Source organism: Pan paniscus, chromosome 9 (assembly GCF_029289425.2).
Source record: "Pan paniscus chromosome 9, NHGRI_mPanPan1-v2.0_pri, whole genome shotgun sequence".
Taxonomy (NCBI): Eukaryota; Metazoa; Chordata; class Mammalia; order Primates; family Hominidae; genus Pan; species Pan paniscus.
In genome coordinates this window covers 129,943,830-129,966,873 of record NC_073258.2, presented here as the reverse complement: position 1 = coordinate 129,966,873, position 23,044 = coordinate 129,943,830, and the positions used below count along the sequence as shown (strand labels likewise).

The window sequence follows — 23,044 nt, the reverse complement described above, 5'->3', positions numbered from 1 at the left end:
CCCCAGCCCGCCAGGGGCACCCGCCGAACGCCCCTCGCCGCCCCACCGCAGCGCACGTGCGCTCCCGGGACAACAGCAGGCGAGGCTTCGGCGCGCCCCCGCCCCCTCGGCCGCGCGCGCGCGCTCCGCCCGCCGCCCGCCCTCCTCGCGCGTGCTCGTGCCCGCGGCCGCGGCGGCGCGCCTCTTCTCCCCGCTGCGGGCGTCGCGGGTGCAGGAGGAGGCGGAGCGGAGGAGGCGGAGGCCGGGCGGGCGGCGGGCTCCGGCGGGGGCACGCGCCGGCCAGCTGGGCGGGGGCGCTGCGGGGGCGGCCCGAAGGCGTCAGGGTGAGGGGCTCTGGAGCCCGAGGACCCGCGTCCCCGGGGGCCGACTCCGCCGCGGGAGGGCGAGCGCGGTGCGTGCCGGAGGTGGGGACTTGGAGGCCGCGGCCCGGCGCCCCCGCCCCCGAGCCTGACGGGGCGCGAGGCGGGATGAGGCGCTGGCGCGGGGGACGCCCGGCCGAGCCCCCGCGGCTGCCCTCGGCGGCCAGGAGCTAGGCTCGGCAGCGCGGGCGGCGCTCGGCGGCGGCGGGCGGAGGGCGTCGGGCCCGGCCCGCGGAGGGCAGACACGGAGCGGCCAGCGGGGCGCAGGGACGCCACGGCGGCGCGGCGGGGCCGCGGGGCTCGGTAAGGCGGGCGCGCGGGAGGGCCGGGGGCGCCGGTGACGTGGGCAGGCCCCGCGGGGAAGGCTGCGGGGGGCCTCTCTTTCCTTCTTAAAATATTCTGTTTAGAGTGAGGGTTCCGGATCGCATGCTCCCGGAGGAGGGTCTCGGTTGTCCCCCCGCCGCCGGCCCCATCTCCCCGGCCTCCCGGGGCGGACGGCGCTGCGGGCCCACCGCCTCCCGCGCCCGCTCCCCGCGCTCCCCGCGGCCTCCGCGAGCCGGGCGTTCGGACGGCGTTCTGGCCTGCCGCAGCGCTCTCCGCCCCGGGCCCAAGGCGGGCGGCAGCCGCGACTCCCGGGAGCGGCCGAGTGGGGGCTCCAGGGACACCGGCGCTCCCGGAGGAGCCGCGGGAGCGTTTCCCTCCGCTGCCCGCGGGCGACATCGCGGGTCCCGCCCCCAGGTGTGCGTGGGCCCCGCGGGGCCAGAGGTCTCTGCTCCCTCAGGCTCCCGTGGAGTTCCCTCCTCGTCTTTCCGATTGACTGAAGTTGCCGCTGCATGTTGGACGACGGTGGTGAATTAGTGCCTTTTTTCCCCCTCACTTCCTCGCCACCCCTGTACCTTGGTTTCCCGTTTTGTTGACTTTATCAAATATTTATGTTAAAGATTTTCTTAAGCAGTACACAAGAAACGGGTAGGGAGAGAAAATCAGACTTGGTTTCTTAGCTTTAGTCTACCTTGGACCTTTTGTAGCTTCACCTTCTGTTTGTGAAACTTGAAGATGGAAGGAAGGAGGAGACCCAAGCAGAATGCTTGGGATGCAGTTTAATAGTCATCTTTTAGGAAATAGAATTTGGATAATTATAATTTTGATCTGAATGCAGAGTTACAATCTGTCTTTAAAATGCTTGGGGCACTGCGTGATGCTACATGGCTAGCTGGCAGCTGGGCCATAGCATTGTTGTCAGCATCTCTTTTATTTTCTATTCTTTCAGAGTTTTATTTGGCACAGATTTAGACCTTTTAAGTCAGTCTGAATGGGAATAACTTTTCTGATACATTGGTTGCTTTTGTAAACATTGTCTATGTTTGTATTTCTATTGGAAGAAGAAAAAGCAAATGGTGCTGGAGTGCTGTGGCTCTTAAGAGTCTCCACAGTTTGCTAGTTTGAATCAGTGACTGGATTGGTTGTAATATTTTTGAGTATTTATGGTTTTGACTCAATATATCCTTCCTTATTGGATACATTGAAGTCTAACTGAGAATCGATATTTGTTCCTTGGACTTGAGTGTGAAGGAAAGAGAAGCTTTAATTACTACTACAACATGACCTCAAAGTTTTTCAAGTACTCGTTGCTGTGTTTTCTTTTTAATGGGGCTGTTTGTGAAGATGAGGCATTAGGATGTTGTGATTTCCATTTTCAGGAATGTCTGGAGTCTGAGTCATTCTTGGAATTGGATATATGGTGATGCTTCATAGAGCAGGTGTCTCTATGGAAATGTCAGGTTGGAATTGTGTTTAAGCCAGTTATCTTCGTACCGTGGTCCCTATAGGAGTCCGTGTATAAAGCAGCACTTTGGACAGAGACTTGTCTGGACACAGCTAGGGTGGAAGCCCAGTTTACTGTATGATCGTTCACACTGAGGTGGGTGACAGGGTGAAGTAGTGGGGGAGAAAAACATAAGTGGGACAGAGAGGAAATGTTAGTTGGAAGAACCTTCTCCAGTTATGTAACTATTTTGTTTTCTAGGGAGAGACTAAGAACCAGCAAGACAGGCTCAACTGTCCTTAGAGCCTTTGATGTTGGTTTGAATTCCAGTAGTTATGTTCCTTCTGTGTTCATTTCCCAACCTCCGTATCATTTTCCAGTCACCAAAAGCTTTTCTGAAGTTGGCCTGCGACACTAATGGCAATACATTCATCTCTACTTTCTCTCTCTTTCGGTGCTATATAAACGATGTTTTTATTGTTGCTTGTTCTCTCTCGACTTATTCAAGTGTTTTCCTTCCCAAGCTGACCTGAGTATATTATCTGCACACTGTATGTTGATCGTAGACGCATGTAATAAATGTTAAGGACTAGGCATCTGTTTTCTTCATAAGGCTGTGGTAGCAGAAGAATGAAACAAAAAGGAACTTAACATAGTTGAACTTTTAAAGAGTAAGACTAATATTCTTGAGAATTTTTCGGATTTAACCCATGATTGTGAAGTCCAATGTCCATGGAAGTAGTCAGGAGGCAGCAAGGACTTGAAGTTAGGTTGTGGTTGCAGTTCTGCCCCATAGTAGCTGTGTGACAACGTACCTTCCTTGGACAAGTTATTTACATTTCTGAGCTTGTTTGCATTTTATGAAATAGAGATCAGAAGGCTTGCATTGTCTTTCTTACAGAGTTGTGAAGGATCAGATGATAGAAAGGATATGAAAATGCTCTGCAGAACTGTTTTTAAATATGTAAAGTATTGTCATTACGTATAAACTTAGTTACTAACCTATGTTACCTGGCAAATTGGCCTAGCAAACTCTTTTAAATGTTGTAACAGAAATTTAAAAAACATGCATATAAAGGCTGGGCAGGGTGGCTTACACCTCTAATCAAATGCTTTGGCAGGCAGAGGTGGGAGGATCCCTTGAGGCCAGGAGTTTGAGTCTGGGCAGCATAGAGAGGCCCAGTCTTTACAGAAAATCAAATAAAAACCATTAACTGAGTGTAGTGGCACACACCTGTAGTCCTGGCTACTCGGGAGGTTGAGATGGAAGGATCACTTGAGCCCAGGAATTAGGGGTTACAGTGAGCTATCATTGTGCCACTGCCTTCGAGCCTGGTCAACAGAGTGAGACCCTGTCTCAAAACAACAACAACAACAACAACAAAAACAGATAAGGAATGAGAACGTGTTAGATTTCTTCTAGTTCCAAAATTCTGTGCTCTGTCTTATTTAGAAAATCCACCGGTAGTACTTGCAATTTTGAACTCTCTGGAATTTTCAATTATTTGGAGACAGATCAAATTTATTGAGACTGTGAGCTACTGCTGCTGCTGCTTTTTAAAATTTAATAGAGTCAGGGTCATGCTATGTTGCACAGGCTGGCCTCCAAATTCTGGGCTGAAGCGATCTTCCTGCGTTGCCCTCCTGAGCAGCTGGGACTACTGGCCTGTGCCAAGGCTGGACAAGACTTTGAACTTCTTTAAAGTATCAGTTCACAATACCAAAGGAGGTTACAAGTTAATGATTTGTAAGAACTGTTTAGTAAAAAATATTTTATATTTGTCTGCATTATTTAGGGAAGGGATGGGCAAACTCTAGCCTGCAGGCCGTATCTGGCCCATGGCTAAGCATGATTTTTATATTTTTAAATGGTAGAAAACAATCCAAAGAAGGATAAAATTTCATGTCATGAGAATGATATAAAACGCAAATGTCAGTGTCCTTCAGTAAAGTTTTATAGGAACACAGTCGTTCATTCTTGGGTCTGTGGCTACTTTGGCAGTGCAGCAGAGTGGAGTACTTTCGTAGCTCGGCCTGCAGAGCCTCAAGTATTTATTATTGGTTCTTTAAAAGAAAAGTTTTCCAACCCCCGATTTAGGACTTAACTTTTTTTTTTTACTTTGATTAGCATATGTGCTATTTCCTATCATAGCCATTATAAGGTTAAGAATCCTGGAAAGGGACTAATTTTTGTTTTGGAGCCAGATAGACTTGAGTTCACATACCAGCTATGATATTTATAAACATTGATCCTGGACAAACTAATTAATGTCATGGGACCTCAGAGATTTCCTTTGTGACCAGGGAATATCAGTAGTATCTACCTTGGAAGGTTGTAGTGAGGATTAAATGAAATGGTACGTATTAAGGCTTAACACAATCTCTGACATACAGTAAGCACTCAGTAAGTGATAGATGATGATGATTAGAAACTCTAACCTGAAAGTATGTCTAAAATATTGTATATTACCATCACCTCCAGATTGTAGAGTTATTTTCCTGAGTGTTATGCTGTTTGCTATAGAATTTTCTCCTTTGCTGAAACTTAGTTTAGTTAACAGCTGATAAGTGGAATAACTTGAGAAATTTCCTGTATGCTGTAGTGTATTTTTATTAATCACTTGTTGACTTCAGATCATTAAGAATGGGTGGAAAGATACTTCTGTTTTTTATAGATCCTGATTCTTGATAATTTCCCGATAATGTTCTTAAGTTTATAAATTGGATTTAAATACCACTTCTATTTTGGTACTGGTACTGGCTTTTTTTTTTTTTTAGAAAGATGAATGAGAAAAGTCGGTTTTGATTAGGCCAGGGTTGGATAATTTTCCCCATATGTATATATACTCTAAAGTCTTCCTTATGATTTGCATAAACATCTTTATGGCATGCTTCTCAGAGTTGAAATAATAAAAGCTAATTTTTTTTTTCTAAGTAGATCTAGTTTACTATCCAGAGACTTTTATATTACGCTGCTTTTTGAAGTATTTGATTTAAATTATCTTACAGTTGAGAAATTTGGTGTGCCTCTCAACTTCAAATGCTGGTTTATTAACATTAATCTCAAACTAAGAGTGAGCAAATAAAAAAGGCCATTGTTCTGAGTTAAACAAAATAGAATTGGGGTCATTGTGGCTCTTGCAGTTCTACAAACTGTACAGTTTCTTGGCCTTAGCTGATGCTTCAGTGAAGTGAGATGATCCAGAGGAGACAGGGGAGGGCACTAATGTTCCCACACTGTCCTTGGTGGAACAGTGAGATGGAGGCAGAAGGGCTCTTCCACAAAACCAGGGAACAGCACCTGGAAAGCTACAGGGTTCTGATTATAGCACCTCAAAAAAAGTAGACCTAAAGAAGATGAGATGTGACAGAGTTTTCTCTTGAGGTTAAAAAACAAACCAAACCAGACGTTTCCTATCTGGAGAGATGAAGCTTGAGCAGGAATATTCCCCAAGGTAGTAAAGTGTAAGGATTTTATAAAATAGATATTTTCAGTTTTACTGGACAAGGGAGGGCTAGTCTTGTATTTAAAGGAGATTGTTTTAGGACAAGTAAGAGGAAGTGAGAAATGGGTGTTTGGTTTAATTTCTCATGAGAAAAACATGAATCTGAATGTTCAGAATAGAAGTAAAATTCTGGCTTTCAGAAACACAGTTTTTTTTTTTTTTTTGCTTCCGGCTATGTATCTATTTACTATTTTATTTTATATCCTGGATTATAATATACATAATATTGGAGGCTGTGGAGATGGAAAGCATTGAGAGGAAAAGCATGTGTGAACCATTCATTATGGAAATGTTATGTTCAATTTGTCTCTGTTTGAAAAGATAAGCATCATACTCTAGGAGAGAATCTTCTAGAAAATTCTATCAGTTTGCCCTAAAAATAGTAAAATCCTTATCTGGATTTCAACCTTGTGATGTGAGGAAAGCCATTTGACTCCACTGCTTTTATTCCCTGTGTGTAGCATGGAAACAGTAATTCCTGTTCCTCCTTTCATTGGAGAAATATAGGTGGTTGAAGGACTCTTAAGATGAGTAGCATTTTCAGTAGCTGTGCAGAATATATCATGTGAAGTTCAGTAATTACCCAGGATATCAAACACAGACCAAAAAAGTGAAGCAACTTTTAACAGGAAAATGAGTTTTGAACGTGGAGTCAAGAGGACCTGGATGTTTGTCTTGGCTCTGTTGTAAACAGCTTGTGACTTTGGACAAGTAATTTCTGTCTCCAAAGGTCCAGTTTCCATTGACCTACCTAAGGAGAATCTGACAGACCTTCCTGCTTGTTTTATATTCAGTGGCCCTCCAGATTAAGTAGGAATAGCAATCCTGACACAGTAGGATAAGGGAAACCACATCTCTTTGTATCTGTGAACTGACAAGTATCCACTGAGTACATCTGTGTATCTCCTGCCATGCTTCAGGCAGTGGAAGATAGATCGGTAAGAAGGTGTCATTGAGTCTTTGCCCTCAGGAGGTGTTCATTTCATGGGAAGACAAACTATTTTATGAAAAGGAATATTATAAGTAAGCAAGGAGATAGTGGAATGATCCGGCAGTTTGAGGACTTGTGATGTACTATTGGAGAGGATACTTTGTAGCCTTGTGACCTTGAACATGTAAAATGGGCTTTGTAGACTCCCTCCAACTCTGAAATTTGGTCATTCTGTCTTTGACGGAGAAGCAGCAGCTCTGAATCAACCTGTTGGTAGACAACCCAAGTAAGAACTGCTCAATTAAAGCCAGATTTTTACACACATTCTGCGTAATTGATTTAGTAGATGGAAGGAAAGGTTTACTTTAATTTACTAGAAATGCAATCAAGGGATAACCCTTCTTCTGAAAAATAAAGCGCGCGAGAAGTGACAAGAGACCAAAGTGAGCTTGTTCCTGAGGCAGTACATTTGTGCCTGGATCTCATTTCTTCTTGCCTACAGGTCTTCTATTCCAGCAGTTTTCTTTCCTAAGATATCATTCTCTCTTTACTGAATCCTCTTTCAGTTAGCATCCATGCCTTTTGTTACTTGCAGCAGTGATAGCTAGTTGTCTACCCAACGCCATTCTCTGTGGCTTCCTTTTAGTATATAGGATCCTCAGGGTTTATCTGGGCACATGTTGGCCCAGCTAGAAACTACATTTCCTAGCTTCTCTTTTATAGTTGGATGTGGACTAAATTCTGGCTAAATGGATGTGAACATAAGTGGTATGTGTGATTTCTGGGTTGTAGCCTTAGAAAGGAAGCTAATCGTTTTCTATTTTCTCTTTATCCCCTTTTGCAGATGAGAGTGTAGGATGTTAATGCACTGATGGGGCATATTATTCAACCTGCAAAGGTGAGGGCAATACCTTAGCGGGGGATGGATGAATAAGATGGATTTTTAGATGATCTTGTGGAGCAGAACTGCCTCCTAGCCTTGTACTTCTCATTTATCTTTGGGTGGTTAGGTGAGAGAGGAATAAAGTTTTATCTCTTGAGCTACTGATGCCTTAAATGAATAAATCACGCCTTTTAAACCACCTTTACCTTGGGATCCCCTTCATTTACATTTATTATCCTTTTTTTGTTTCCTTTTGCAGCAGAAATTTCAAGAGTTGTTTATTTTTGCTGTGCCTTCTTCTTCACCAGTGATTCTTTAGCCTGATCATTTGAGCTCATCAAATGAATTACTCTTCCTGCCAGTGACTTCTTCCTCTACCTCCCCCAAGTCTTTACCATTTCAGTAAGTGGCATCATCAGCCACCACTTGTGCAGGCCAGAACCCCTGGAGTCATCCTTATCCTTGATTTCTTTTTTTAATTGCATTCCAATGAAATTGTTTTTAATCAAGACTGCAGTGACCTGGATCTTGCCAAAGCTAGTGGTCAGTTCAATGTTTGTATCTTATTTGACCTGTCTCACCAGCATTTCACAGTGGCCAACTTTACTAGTTTTGACCTCTTAGTTGTTCATTCTCATTTTCTGTATGCTTTTGCCAGTTTATCTCTACTTTCCCACTCCTTGAAAATTTGGAATGTCCCTCAGATGATTTCATCCAATTTTTGGTTTCAAATACCATTTATATGCCGATGAGGCTCAAATTCTTATTTCTAGTACTGACTTTTTTCCCCCTTGAGCTCTAGACTCTTGTAACTCCATGCCTCTGCTTGGATGTCTAATGGATACCTCAAAGGCAGCATGAACAAAGGAGGGCTATGAATTACTCTTCCTGTCGGTGACTTCTTCCTCTACCTCCCCCAAGTCTTTACCATCTCAGTAAGTGGCATCATCAGCCACCACTTGTGCAGGCCAGAACCCCGGATTCTTCCTCCTCCTTGATTTCTTTTTTTCCTCCTCATCTCATGTTAAGTCTGGTCACCTCCACCTTTATAATATAAACCGAACCTGACTACATCTCACTTCTTTCACTGGCAAAAACCTAGGCTAGGCTAGTAGGCTTTGTCGTCTGGCAAACTGCCAGCAGACTTCCCTGCTTCTACTCCTGTCCCTGTCCTTCCCCTCATTCTTTCCATACACAGGAGCCAAAATAATGTTAAACGTTAATCAGATCGTATCATTCTGCTTACTGGCTTTCCAATACACTTAATGCTAAAACAAAAACTTAACATTTTACCGTGGAAATAAACCCTTCATTTTGGTCGCTTATGAGGCTCCATATCAGTGGTTCTTAACCAGGGAAGATTTTCCCCTCAGGTGATGTCTGGAGACATTCTTGGTTGTCACAAATTGGGGTAGGTTGCCACTGGCATCTAGTGGGTAGAGGCCAAAGTGGCTGCTAAACATCCAACATCCAGTAATGCACAGGACAACTCCCAGCAGCAAAAAATTATGTGGTCCAAAATGTTTGTAATGTGTGATATGGCTCCTGGCTGCTTCTCTGCTCTCATCTTCTGCTCTCTCTTCTTTTCTTCTTTGTTCACTGAGCTACAGTCTCAGTGATGTTCCTTTTTTTTTTTTTAAGTAGACTATTTTTACGTTCACAGCAAAACCGAGCTAAAGGTGCAGAGGTTTCCTGTATACCCCTTGTCTTTACACATATGCAGCTTCCCCCATTATCAGCATCCCACATCAGAGTCGCATATTTGTTACAGTTGATGAGCCTACATTGAAACATCATTATCACCCAAAGTCCATGGGTTACATTAGGATTCACTCATTTTTCCCACTTGTTCTGAGAGGAAAAAAAAAAAAAGACTGACTCTTGGTGTTGTACCTTCTATGGATTTGGACAAATTAATAATGACATGTATCCACATCATAGAATCTTATAGAGTAGTTTGACTCTGCTGAAAATCATCTGTGATTTGGCTATTCATCCCTCCCTCTCCCCAGCCCCTGTCAACCACCAGCCTTTTTACTGTTTCCATACTTTTGCCTTTTCCAGAATGTCATATAGTTAGAATCATAGAGTATGTAGCCTCTTCAGACTAGCTTCTTTCACTTAGGATAAACATTTAGGTTTCTTCCCTGTCTTTTTGTGGCTTGATTGTTCATTTCTTTTTTATTGCTGAGTAATATTCCATTGTCTGGATATACTACAGTTTATTCATTCACCTGCTGAAGGACATCCTAGTTGCTTCTAAGTTTTGGCAGCTGTGGATAAAGTTGCTACAAGCATCTGTGTGTGGTTTTTTTTTTAATAAGTAAGTTTTCATCTTGTATAAATACCTAAGCATGCGATTGTGGGATCATATGTTAAGAATAAGTTTAGTTTTGCAAGAAACTGCAACACTGTCTTCCCAAGTGGCTGTGCCATTTTACAACCTCACCAATAGTGAATGAGAGTTCCTGTTGTCCCACATCCTTGTCCACATTTGGTGTTGTCAGTGTTTTAAATTTTGGCGATACTTACGGGTGTGTGGTATATGACATTGTTTCTTCCCTTTGAATAAAAGCACGTTCTGTCTTAGAGATTTGTGTTTGCTGTTCCTTTTACTTAAAATGACTTACTTTTAATTTTTTTTAGAGACAGGGTTTTACTCTATCACCCAGGATGGAGTGATCATAGCTCGTTGTAACCTCGAACTCCTGGGCTCAGGTGATCCTCCTACGTCAGCCTTCCAAGGAGCTAAGACTATAGGTGCGTGCCACTGTGCCGGGCTAATTTTTGTAATTTTTGTAGAGACGAAGTCTCTCTATGTTGTCCAGGCTGGTGTCAAACTCCTGGGTTCAAAGGATCCACCTGCCTCAGCCTCTCAAAGTGTTGGGATTATAGGCGTGAGTTATGGCGCCTGGCCATGTACTTCTTTTAAGTCTTGACATGGCTGCCTTCATCCTCTCCCAGAGAGACCATGATGATTACCTGTATATGTAGCACCCCCACCTCTTTCTTTTATATCATCCCATTTTGTCTCCTTCATATTCATTAATTATTTGCTTATTTGTTTAATTAATTAATTAATTTATTTTTCGAGAGAGGGCCTCATTTTGTCACCCAGGCTGGAGTGCAGTGGTGTGATCTCAGCTCACTGAAGCCTCGACTTACTGGGCTCAAGCAGTCCTCCCACCTTAGCCCCCAAGTAGCTGGAATTACAGGTGTGCACCACCACGCCTGGCTAATTTTTGTATTTTTAAATAGAGATGGGGTTTCACCGTGTTGCCCAGGCTGGTCTCGAACTCCTGGACTCAAGTGATTCAACTGCATTGGCCTTCCAAAGCTCTGGGATTATAGGCGTGAGCCACTGTGCCCGGCCATGTGTTTAATTTATAACCCCCCTCTCTCTGAGCTACTCAAGGAGTGAGGGCTTTGTCTAGGCTCCTGCTGTATCTCTAGCATTCCTACTTAATAAACATTTGTTGATGATAGAGAGGTGCTAGAGTCACTTTTAGAAATGGAGCAGGGTTTTCAACAATAATGAGAAGTCACAGGATCCAGCTGGTAGCAGTAGAGAAAGTTGTGATTTGCTGGAGGGTGAAAAATCCATTGAGACAAGGCTGCTTTGGTCTTCTATTTAGTAACTAATTTTGAAGAATGGAGGAATTCACCTTTTTTTTTTTTTTTTGGTGAGGAGGCAAATAACGAAAGAGCAAGATGACAGGAACTTTTAAAGAAAGAAAGGTTACTTCGGGGTGTAACTTTGGTTTTGCCTGTGTCTCATACCACTAGTCTCTGCTTATAGAGCTATATCTTCATATTGCCGCTATATAGGCCCCCAGGGAATATGCCATCTGCCTTTCTCTAATATCAGAATTCCTTCTACATTATCCTTGGGAGGTACTTACCCTCTGCTTCTTTATTTTTACTGTCTGAAAACTCAGTTATTCACATGACCAATTAACTTTTTAAAAAGAGTTCTTATTGTTAGGAAATGTATCTCATTCTATGAAATTGGAAGACTACTCCATGCATTTCTGACTCCACACAGATCTGCTTTATTTTTCACATGATAGCTCTTTAGCTGTCTGTGAAAAATGGCTGGTTCTTTTATCTTCCCACCAGTCTTTTCTCTTTCTAGGCTCAATGGATTCATTTTCTTCAACTATTCCTCATAGGACAATGTTTTTAGATTATTTTTCAGGCCCATCCCTAACATTTTTGGGACTTGGGGTAAGGATACAAATTGCAGATCTGCTATGGTTTGGATATTTGGCCCCTCCACACCTAACGTTGAAATTTGATCCTCAACACTGAAGTTGGGGCCTAATAGGAGGTTTTTGGGTCATGAGAGTGGAGCTTTCCTGTCTACATTAATGCCTTCCGTGGGTGGGGGGTGAGTGAGCGAGCTGTCCCTCCGTTAGTTCCCCACAGAGAGCTGGTTGTGGAAAAGAGCCTGGTACCTCCCTCCACTTGCTTCCTCTCTCACCATGTGATCTCTGCACATGCGGGCTCCCCTTTGCCTTCTGCCATGAGTAGAAGCAGCCTGAAGCTTTCACCAGATGCCTAACCTTCCAGCCGGCAGAATTGTGCACCAAATAAACCTTCTTTATAAATTACCCAATTTCAGGTGTTCCTTTATGGCAGTAAGTACTAAACGGCCTAAGACGAGGTTCATATGTCTATGCAAGTTATGAATCAACTTAACTGATAAATAGAAAATGTTCCATTGCTGATTTTATCAAATAAAACTCCATAGTAACCTAGATCAGAGTCAAACAGAGAATTCAGATTCCTCTGAGTTTGTTTTTTTTGTTTTGTTTTTGAGACGGGGTCTTGAAACATATGTCTATACAAGTTATCAATCAAGTTAACTGATAAATAGAAAATGTTCCATTTGCTGACTTTATCAAATAAAACTTCATAATAACCTAGATCAGAGTCAAACAGAGAATTCAGATTCCTCTGAGTTTGTTTTTTTGTTTTGTTTTTGAGACAGAGTCTTGCTTTGTTGCCCAGGCTGGAGCGGAGTGCAGTGGCATGATCTTGGCTTACTGAAACCTCCGCCTCCCAGGTTCAAGTGATTTTCCTGCCTCAACCTCCTGAGTAGCTGAGGGACCACAGGTATGTGCCATCACGCCCTGTTAATTTTTACATTTTTATTAGAGAGACGGGGTTTCACCATGTTGGCCAGGCTGGTCTCGAACTCCTGATCTCAAGTCATCTATCCTCCTTGGCCTCCCAACTGAGTTTGTTTTTAGAACAAGCTGAGGTGCAGAGAGTCAGCCTCTGACCTGAGGTCTTCTTCTCTTCCCCAGGCTCCTTGAACTATGAAGTTTGTATGTGCATGTCTGTGGAACTCCAGCCTGTACACCCTTCAAAGAGCAGCTCTTTGACCATTCTTTGGCCTAGGGTTGTAAATACTATTGGTTGGGTCATCTGTCCTTAGGAGAACTGACTCAGGGAAGAGGCCTGAGCAGACCCTGGAAGAGGTGGGAAATTTTGGGGTCCCAGTCAAGATGAGGGCTGGGGCACGTAGGCTGCAGATGGGCACATCCTTTAGGCCCTTAGCACAGCTGGCCCCATGGTCAGGGGTATGGTTAGAGGAAGGCCAGTGCAAGGCCCTCTAAAGCTTGAGGCCTAGGATGGGTGCCATTGTTTAGGTCTGAGCAGTACTGTTCTATGCAAGTAAAACTCTGGTTTTGGTCCTATTGCTAGAGTTGGTTATTGTGGAAAATGGTACAATCTCTCTTATGGTGCCTCAAATTAGATGTGATGTTTTAGTTAGAGCTTCCTAACCAGTGTGCCAGCAGTTCTCTGAATGTGTTACAGATGGGCCAGAAATACTGATTCCCTTAGTTCCCAGGATTATCAGGGGTAGAGTGGCAAGAGCTTCTAGGCTGATCACTTTTCCAGCAGGATGACCTATTTACCCCAGGGTGCCTGTACCAGTGCTATTATGCTACCAGTATCAGGTGCTTTATGGGCAGGTTTAGGAGCATATATATATATATTTTAATGAACATCATCACTTGGTCCACCTGAAAGTGTAAGAGGTGTCACAGTAGGTTTTGTGCCCTTCTTATTAGTAGGGAAATAGATCCAGGTTAAGTCACTTATCTAGTGACATTTTCTTACTCAAGTAGGCCAGTTGAAACTAGAACTCCGTTTTTATGACCTATTTTGGTATTTCTCTCTACTAACCCAAATTGTGTTCCGTGTACCTTTTTTTGGGATAACTTGTCACTCTTATTCATCTAGGGCTTGTAGGAAATTACATTTTTTAGAGCTTTTCTCTCCCAAATTTTGTTACATTGTTTTCCTTTTATTGTTATTTTTTAATCTAAATATTCAATTTTATGTTTAATCCCTACTAAACAGAATTATTTTTATGAGATTCAACCAATTGATGCAGCATCTTGAAACTGGATTTTATGTGTTACTCATTTTTTATAGCTCTCTTCTTTAGATTAGTATTGTATTTAGTTACTACAGTGTTTGTGTGAAATGTGTGAAATGGTCACCTCAAACTCATTTATATAAGGTTAGATTACATAAGGCAGGAAAGTGTGCAGTACATTTTAGAAATATTCCTGTTGTAAAACAGTTAAAGTTCTGGTGCTTACATGTAAATTCACTTGTTTTTTATCTAATGCCTACTTTGTACTGATCTTAAGGAGTGTTATTTTATTGAAACCTCCCAGTAACTCTAGTAGTATTACTATCATAGAAGGGAACTGGGCCTCAGAAATTGTGGTCACTTGATCAGGTTTACTCAACTATGTAGGGGATCGATTCATACTTTAAATCCAGGTCTTTTTGCCCTTCAAGTGCCTGTGTTTTCCTCGGTACTACTTTGTAAATAATGTGAAGTGATTTCTGAATACTTAACTCGGGTTGGGAAGGGGATGTTTTCCACATTTATATTCTTAACATTTAGAGTAACAAATTCTCTGCTATTACTCCTGCACAGGACAACCTCTCTCTCTTCTCTCCCAACAGAGAATTACCATCTGGTCAAGAATGTCAGTAGCGCCAAGGTTGAGAAACCCTGCTGTAAGAGTTCTGAGTAGTCAAGGTTTTACTTTGAGTGCGTTTGTGTTTGCAGTTTCAGCTCTTTACCGTGATGATAGGTACTAGAATGCATGAGAGACGTGAACTACTTGTGCCTCCATAGTTTATATTCTTAATTTGTCCACTTCCCTCCCAGTTTGGAAACAGGTTGACAGTGAGGGTAGAGCAAGATGTTTATCCATTTGTATTCTGTGTTGTTTCTAGAGAATCAGGGATTTTATGTTAGAGACTTTCTGAATGGTGAAGGTTAGGCTTTTTAGGTTTTCATGCAGATTTTTATGATAATTTTCAATAGGAAAAGGTTGTGAGACATGGGCAGTTAAGCTGGCTTTCATGTACTGGCTTGCTAACCCACCTACTCTTATGAAGAGTTGTGTTGATTGATTAGAGCACAGATTTGAAGGAATGGTTGCTCAGTATTCTCATTCAGGTTCTTTGTGTTTTCACCTGTTTTTGAGTTCCAAGGCATGATCAGAACCTCATTATAGCAGTTTTCCCAATTTCTTTTCAGTACCTTCCCAGACCTGATTTTATGTCCCTTTGATCTAGATTACCGTGCCCACCTCCTTAAACTTGTTTCAGTGTGTCATTCTAAACTATCAAGAACCATCAAAAGTTCTCTGTCTCCTATGGTTCTATTCAACTCTCTTGCTTGAGCTTCAAGGAGAGCCTTTTTAGAATCCTTCTTAACTCAGGATTCTGTTTCACCAAATGATAAACATCTGTCCTATTAATATTACCAACAGCTACTGTTATTGCTAACTGTTTAATTGTTATGGACATGCTAACGAACTCTTCTAAGCCCCTTACATGTATTATCTGATTTAATCATCACAAGTGCCCCCATGAGGTAGTTACTTATAGTGATATTTTTATTGCAGTAAAATATACATAAAATAAAATTCGCTGTCTTAGCCATTTTTTAGGTGTACAGTTTAGTAGTGTGAATATATTCACATTATTGTGCAATAGATCTCCAGAATGTTTTCGTCTTGCAAAACTAAAACTCTATGACTGTGAAACAACTTGCCATTTTCCCCTTCTCCCAGGCGCAGTAACCACATTCTACTTTCTGTTTCCATGATTTTGGCTACTTTAGATACCCCATATACATGGGATTATACTGTACAATATTTGTCTTTATGTGACTGGCTTATTTCACTTAGCATAATGTCCTCAAGGTTCATCTATGTTGTAGCATGCGGAAGGATTTCCTTCTTTTTTAAGGGTGAATACTATTCCATTGTGTGTCCGTACCACATATTGCTTATCCATTAATTGTCAGTGGACGCTTGAGTTGCTTCCACCTCTTGACTATTTTGAATAGTGCTGCTATGAACATGAGTATGCAAATACCTCTTTGAGTTCCTGTTTTCAGTTTTTTGGAGTATACATCCAGAAGTGGAATTGCTGGATCACATGGTAATTATATTTTTAAACTTTCTGAGAAACAGCCATACCCTTTTTCCATTACAGCTGTACCATTTTATATTCTCATCAAGAGTGCTCAAAGGTTCCAGTTTCTTCACATACTTGGCCACACTTGTTTTCTTTCTCCTTTCCTCTTTCCTCTTTCTTTTTCTTTCTTTTCTTCCTCCTCCTCTTCTTCCTTCTTTCTCCTCCCCCTCCCTCTCCCCCCCCGCTCCCTGTTTTCCTCCTCCTTCTCCTCCTCTTCTTCCTTCTCCTCCTCCTCCTTTTTTTTTGCCAGTAGCCATTTTAATGGGTAAGGTGATATCTTATCATGGTTTAGTTTGCCTTTCCCTAATGATAGTGATGGTGAGCATTTTTTCATATGCTTGTTGGCCACTTGTATGTCATCATTGAAGAAATGTGTGTTCAAGGCCTTTGCTCATTTTAAAATAGTTTTTTTTGTTGTTGAGTTGTAGGAGTTCTTTACATATTTTAGATATCAATCCTTTTAACAGGTATAAAATTTCAAATATTTTCTCCCATTCTGTGGATTGCCTTTTCATTCTGTTGATAGTGTCCTTTGATATACAAACATTTTGATATTAATGTTGTCTAGTTTATTTTTCCTCTTATTGCCTGTGCTTTTGGTGTCATGTCCAAAAAATTATTGCCAAATCCAGTGTTATGACATTTCCCTCCTATGTTTTCTTCTAAGACTTCCATAGCTCTTATGTTTAGATCGTTGATCCACTTTGAGTTAATTTTTGTATATGGTATAAGGTAAGACTCTAATTTCATTTTTTGTGTGTGAATATCCAGGTTTCTCAGAACCATTTGTTGAAGACTCTCCTTTCCCAGTTAAATGGTCTTCACACTCCTGTAGAAAATCATTTGACTATATATACTAGTACTCATACTAATTTTATAGAGGAGGTGATTGACATTGAGGTGTAACTGATAGACAATATTAACATATTTTTAAAAAGAATTTGTTAACCTTGAAGTAATTTATATTTGGTACAGTAAAATAAAGTGAAGGTTTTTAGGGTTGTGAGGTTTTTTTTTGGTGTGTTGCAGTCTTCTCCCAGGATTTTTGTAGTTCTGCCAGGCCTTATAAAACAACTTTGAAATGGTTTTAAAATAGTAGTTTTGGGCTGGGCCTGGTGGCTTGTGTCTGTAATCCCAGCACTTTGGGAGGCCAAGGCAGGCAGATCACTGGAGGTCAGGAGTTTGAGACCAGCTTGGCCGACATCTGAAACCCCCTGGTGAAACCCTGTCTACTAAAAAAAATACAAAAATTAGCCGGGTATGGTGGCATATGCCTGTAATCCCAGCGACTAGGGAGGCTGAGACATAAGAATCGCTTGAACCCAGAAGGTGGAGGCTGCGGTGAGCCAAGATTGCGCCACTGCACTATAGTCTGAGCGACAGACAAGGACTCCATCTCAAAAAAAAAAAAAATAGCTTTTGCTATATTTAAAGCTGTTTATTTGTAAGGTGGGTTAAATGAATATATCAACATTAATTCAGTAGATATTTACTACCTATTAGAAGTGGTTTTGTAGGGAATAAAAATTAGGGGCTTCCTTTATGCCATTTATATTGTTAGGAATTAAAAAAACATGAGAGACAGAATGATTTGAAGATAATACAAACTTTTTTTTTGGAGCATGAGGAAAAATTAAAAGTTTGCAAGATCTATTTTAATTCTATTTTATTAGTCTGGCATGCCAGGTTTATTCTTTCATAAGTAAATATTGTTCATGAACATTTTGTCAGGTTTCCGTATTTTCTCTTAATTTGTGTGTTTTAAAAGGCAGACATTATTTCCCTGTGTATATAAAACTCCACCTTCATGTGTCATTTGGTACCATTTAGTTATGGTAATCGCTAAACATAAACATCTCTAAGTTTAGCTGTAAAAATCATCAGAACTTGAAGATTTTTTTCTTGTTACAGCAACAAAGGGATTTCTATATACTATTGCATTTTATTGCCAAATAAGATTCTAATATGTTTTGGTTGCCTTTTTTAACAGTTGCACCATTAATATGGGGATCATTTACTGAGATGTTTAAGTCAAAATTACCTTTGATTAACAGAACAAATTGCCTTTTCAGCTGTTTGCTCCCAATAAGAAGCAGTTTTCATCCATTTATTTACTTAAGAGTATTTCCTGAAAACTCTGGTGAATTTCTCAGCACCAAGTTGTTTAACATAGAAGAGAGGTGGAAACAAAAAATGCTTGGTTTTTACTGGCTTTCTTTTAGCATTTCTGTCTAGTTGAAATGGGGGCCAGGCTTGCACACATAGACAACTGAATTAATGTAACCGGACCTATTCCATCTAGGCTGACCTCTTGAAAGATAGGAGGGGAAGTCTAAAACAGGAGAAAAGTTTTAGAAATCCTTTGGATTAGGCTTACCCAGATTAGTGGTGTGTAAAATATTATGATATTCTTAGTGTTTCAGGATTATGGATTTTAGTAAAAGCAGAAAAAAATAAATTCTTGTTTAAATGAATCTATAATGGCACCAGTGGTTTGGAAACATTTCTGAGTTACTTGATTTTATGCGAAAAAATCTGGAATAACTTTTCCTTTTTTCCTTTAGACCATTTTTCTTTTATTTAACCTAATCCGAGCCACTTTATACCAATAACAATATTTCTGAATTCCTGTGATCTTTTATTTCCTTTTTGCTGCTTTCAGCTGTGTTTCTCTCCACTCTAAGCTCATTAAAGTTAAAAAAAAAAAAGATTGGACCCATTTTTTTTTCTGAGGAGTGTGGCGTTTAGCACCCTGTGGTGGCTCAGGATATTTTAAGTAGTATTTTCAGCTTTCTAGAAGTGTTTGCCTTATTTAGAAATAGTTATGGAAAGTTTTCTGTTTGGAGGAAACTGTTTCTTATCTTTGTTCTGGCAAAGTTCTTTGATCCTTTCAGCATCATGATTCAGTTGGTTTGTGTTCATGTAGGAGTTTGCAGCCTAGCTGCTAAAAAAGTTATGTCAGAGATGCTTATGTAACCCTTTTTAGATTAATTATTGGCTAATATTTTTGGGAGTAATTATTTTTTGATTGCTCAGCTGTAACATATTTTATTGTGCTAAGATTTTGGAGGTTGCTTTTAGCGCATGAAAGTAGTAGGAATTTATTTTTAAAATGGATGCTTTAAGGTAGACAGCTTAAACAGTTAAATGTTTGATTTTTATGTTTAAAGAATTATTAAAGTATATAAATAAACACAATATTATATTTTACATGATCATACTAAGGTGTTTCGCAGTTACAGAATGAGGAGCTTATTTTTTAAGACTTTTATCTATTTGAAAATAAATGTCACAACTGAGATTTCTTATTTAAATATATTTATTATCACATTTTAAGAAAGAAGTTTTAGTTTATAACTCTGTGTGAAAGCCCGTAATAAATTTATTCACTTTTTATCTTTCATGATTTAAGTAGAGACAGGGTGAGAAAAACCCTGAAGAAAGTCAACAAAAGCTTTCAAAACAATGTTATCAGAGGTATGATAATTATGATAAGAAATCATAAGACCATTGCCGCCAGTGATGTTATTTGTGTTTGACTAGAATTATCAGTTTTTTATGCCCAGGTAAACAAATTATTTTATTTCACAAAGGAGATTTAATAATTTATGGTTGAAGTGTAAATGAAATACTGTGGCTCTTCAGTTGTGTAATGCTCATGCCGGTCTCAGATGTAAAAGTTCAATCAGTGAGTTGTTGCAGCCCATTTCATTGAAGGAATGGAGACAAAAGTTTGTTTGTAACTACCATGGAACTGAGCACAAAGATGCCAGTGACCTTTGAACTTCTGTGGCTGTGCATCTGAACAAGGGATTGTTTGAGAATGGGAAAAGCTGCCAGTAGACTTGGGATATGCTTTCTCCTTGTTTTCTACAGAATTGTTGAATGACCCTACTCCAGAAAAACAAAAAAACAAAAAACAAAACAAACAAAAAGCTTAATTGGAAGAAATTCTTACTGGTCTCAGAAGAATCTCATGTCTGCATAGCAAAATCTAATTAGATATTCATATCCCAAAGTGATAGTCATTAAAAATACTGTCTCCACTTACAAAAATGGCAATGTTAATTACTGCCATTTTATGCATTGACAAGGCTGGTAGGTGCTTGTGGTTTCTTCCTCTGCAGTTCTTATTATGTTCTTATTAAAAGCTATCTTCCAGTTCTATGGTTGGAAAATCCTTCTATATCTGGGTCACACTAATTCCTTAGCTTTTTTTTTTTTTTTTTTTTTTACATTGCTTAAATGTTAGGCATTATTCTGAGAGTGAAACCTGTATTTGTCAAATGAATGAGTGAAGTAATAAATGTACAGGAAAAGTATTTTTTTGTGTGTGTGTGAGAGAGGAATAATGGCATTTGCAGTACTCTTTTTTTTTCTTCCAAAGTGCTTAACAAAAAACTAGTAACATCTCTCAGTATGAAAATACCATAAATACACTATCTCTTTTGCAGCCATTGTATATAGTTCTCTTATTTGCCCTAGCCAGTGTTCAAACTGGGCCCAAACACGACTATTTTTCAATTTTGTTGTCTTTAGAAACAGCTGAGTATTCAATACTAATCTTTCCATTTTGGAGAAAAAGCTGGTTCTAGTTTATATTGTTGCATATCCTGTCTTACACATGATTAATAAATTATGAAGATGTTTATATTTGAAGTTAATGTACCAATTTGCCATTACATAGTGCATGTGTTTTTAAGTGGTTCCTTTTTCCCATCAGTAATGCATTTGTGCATATTATTTCATATACTTTTAGGTAGTTCTCTTTATGACTAGTGGCTAGCACCATAATTTAGCTCATAGGTTATGATAGAGTGCAGAAATCTGTCATCATATTGCTTAACTGGAGTCACTGGGATTGAGTTTATGATTTCATTAGCTGTATTGTCTTGGTACCTGATAGGGGTAAGATGGGAAAAATTAGTACAGTAGTTATAATAAGAAAAGTGGTTGACTATTAACTTTCCTGAATGTGTTGAAGTATGTGTTAAAATACTGATTTATCAAAAATTTAAAATAAAATCTTAACTGGTTGATAGTTGGAGAATTTGTTCATCATAGTCCTGTGAAAAATTATTTAGGAAGTTTAGCTTTGAGTCTCGATTTATCAGCTACTCTTAAGAAATACAATAATTTACTGGCAGAAGTTCTTTAAGCTCTTTTTATGCATCTGTCTTAAATGCCTAAGACAACTAGGGCCTCCAGGAGTGGGTTATCTGGGAGGCTAGTTCCTTAGTGGAGGCAGAGATTTGGGGTGAAGGGGACTGTGACTGTGAAGGAGAAAGTTTGGCTGTAGGGAAAATGGTGGATAGAGTGGGAGCTCGGAGCTGGAAGAAGTTAAAAAGAGGGACGTGGCAGGCACATACTGCTGCAGATAGCAGGCTGCCTTTCAGATCCCAGTCTAAAGGAAACAAGAGAAGGAATCAGAACACCGGGGTCTGCAGCCATCAGATCGCCTTACCTGATGGAGGAGACAATCTTTAAATGGCTCACAGATTTAGAAAGTTAAACTCAACCACCTGGGGTTGATCAATGTATCTTTTACTCAGTTTTAGTTTTGGTTTATTTTGATTAAATTCTCTCCTCCGATGGTTGAATTTGGTTTAGATTTTAATATGATAGTTGTTTAAGAGAGAAAAAACAAACCATAGCACAGCACAGAACATATATTTGACAAAGTGCTATAAAATTGCCATATAACATTAGTGAATTGAATATTCCCTTTAAAAAAATCTTAACACGAAATGTATTACATGACTATTTTAGACAAAAATAAGACTTTTTTGAACTGTTCATTTTATTGACATGTTTTATGAAGGGAAAAGATAAAGAAGACTGAAGAATATGGAAAATATTAGGCAAATAATAGCATTTTTCACACCTATTATTCTGAGAGTAAAAGTATATATCATCAGATAAATGCCACATTACTTGATTTTATGAAATGGCCAATGTTAAGTTAATTTGGATGAATAGCAAATAATGCTTTGGGTCAGAAGGGGTAGACTGAGATTTCATTGTTCATTCTGAAAAAAATTTGTCAGGAAGTAAGTACTCTGTTTAGGATTTAAGAAGTTCTGTTTTCTTTTTTTTGGTTAATTATTAACTTACTGCTTCTAAGAACTGAGTATTTAGAAAACTTATTCAATGTTTTCTGTAATTTTAAAAATTAATGAATTATTTATTTTTAAGCAACAAAGTTTTGTTATGTTGCCCAGTCTGGACTTGAACTCCTGAGCTCAAGTGATCCTTCTGCTTTAGCCTTTTGAATAGCTGGGGTTATAGGCATGCATCATCATGCCTGGCTGTAATTGTTTTTTTAAATACTAAAATTGAGATCTGAAATGAAAACAGTCTTGACATTGCTCTATAGCTACTAACTGAAGAAATGGTGACTGTGCCCTGCCTTTTATAGTACCTGAACTTTTCTACATTTTCCTCCTGTGGTAAATAATATGAAAGATGCTTTAGAAAAATAGTTCCCAGACTTGTACCACAGAGAATTGCTTCTAGTGCCATAAGTCACAAACTTGTAAGTTGCTAGACTTAAAAAATATTTCAATATTGGTAAACATTATCAAGTGCACACCATGGTATAGCAGATTTTCCTACTTGTCTGAGGTTCATTTCTTCCCTTTTCCTTTCTAATAGAATTTAAATTTTGTTAGAAGCAAAACACAAAGCTTTTTATGCCTAGCTTAAAAACTATCGATGTCTTAGCTTCCCTTCCTACTGAGGTAGCCATGTGATCTAGTCCTGGTCAGTGAGATGTATGCAGAAATTTCTAGACGAAGCTTTTGGGAAAGCCCTTTTAGCCATTTCTCTTTCCTCCTGCCTAGAAATTAGACATGATGACAAGCTGTAGCAGTATTCTAGAGACTTTTAGGGAAAGGCTAAGAGATTCGCGGAAGTCTTAGCCCTTGTGTTCTTGAACTGCCAAACCAATGTCAGCAAGCGCTTCTCTCTGAACTTCCATTTCGTGAGGAAAATAAAGCCCTATCTTGTTTAAGCCCCTATAGTTTGGACTTCTTTTTACATGCATCTAAACATTATCCCTAACTGATATGATAA

The 23,044-nt window shown here is 40.0% G+C and overlaps 1 protein-coding gene across 7 annotated transcripts in view; it reads left to right on the top strand.

Annotated features, from left to right (window-relative positions):
* The first annotated feature begins 258 nt into the window (after positions 1-258).
* Positions 259-23,044, top strand: part of ARHGAP32 (Rho GTPase activating protein 32) — a 317,821-nt gene continuing 295,035 nt past the window's right edge. For 3 of the 7 annotated variants that reach the window (XM_034934048.3, XM_034934045.3, XM_055095088.2), the window contains exon 1: positions 259-662. The gene's annotated coding sequence lies outside the window, so the exon portion shown is untranslated. Of the gene's footprint in view, positions 663-12,437; positions 12,563-23,044 lie in introns of all 7 variants that reach the window. The other 4 variants (XM_055095087.2, XM_063608303.1, XM_055095089.2 and 1 more) reach the window with 3 other exon arrangements.